Genomic DNA, 899 nt, shown 5'->3' with positions numbered 1-899 from the left:
TACTTCCTCGAATTGTTAATCTTTGTATATGCATGTGATGCAAAATGTGTTTAGCGTTTTCCAATGTTACCTATCTTGCTCCAGATTTTCCCCCTATATTTAACCTCTGTGAACAGTGATTCAAAATTTTCTTCAGCGCGGTTCTTTTGTCAGAGGAGTTCTAGGGGAACACGGCATACTTTTGGTTTTAAATGCATTCTTTCTAGATTAGGAGGAACTCATTGGCTTTTTTGATTCATTTTACACCTTCAATCAACCTTCTTTTGCGTTTCAAATTCAATTATTGTTTGGGTACCAACTTTCCGATAATAATCTGTGATAGAAGTGAGTGCAACCTGGTCTTTTGTTAGCGCGGAAGCTGATGTATACTTGGGTACATCACAATATGAAAGCGAAACGGAGAGTAATAAAATGGACGAAAAACAAAACTCTAGTAAGCAAGGTGGAATCAACAGATAAAAAACCATAAACAAACAAAAGATTTAGGGTTTATTAAGTTTTACTGCAGGGGCGGCTCCAACGCAAGGCCTTATTCAAGGACCTGGGGGTGGACCAGCTCCTATTCGCAAGAAAATTGGCGCACAGAAGGCGATGGCCAGGAAACGCCGGCTTGAAGGTAAAACCACGAATCAAGCGGGCCCCGTGCCAAACCTAAGGCTGGGGGGGGGGGGGCGATGTCAGAGACCAAGAAGTGTATCCGATCGAAGGAAAGCACTCCAGGGTCTGGCTTAGGGTAGCCCGAGAAGAAACCTACGCGTTCTGGAGCACACAAAGGTACGGGTGCACCATGAACCTACGAGCAAGTCGCTGCAGACGGGATAAGGGTCACCTTTGTTCGGTCGAGATGCATTATGGGGAGGGGGGGGGGCTTTCTACGACTGGCAGGGCTGTGCCCGAAT

This window comes from Photinus pyralis, unplaced genomic scaffold (assembly GCF_008802855.1).
Source record: "Photinus pyralis isolate 1611_PpyrPB1 unplaced genomic scaffold, Ppyr1.3 Ppyr1.4_LG7, whole genome shotgun sequence".
In the NCBI taxonomy this organism is placed as follows: Eukaryota; Metazoa; Arthropoda; class Insecta; order Coleoptera; family Lampyridae; genus Photinus; species Photinus pyralis.
Note: the sequence above shows the minus strand (reverse complement) of the source record.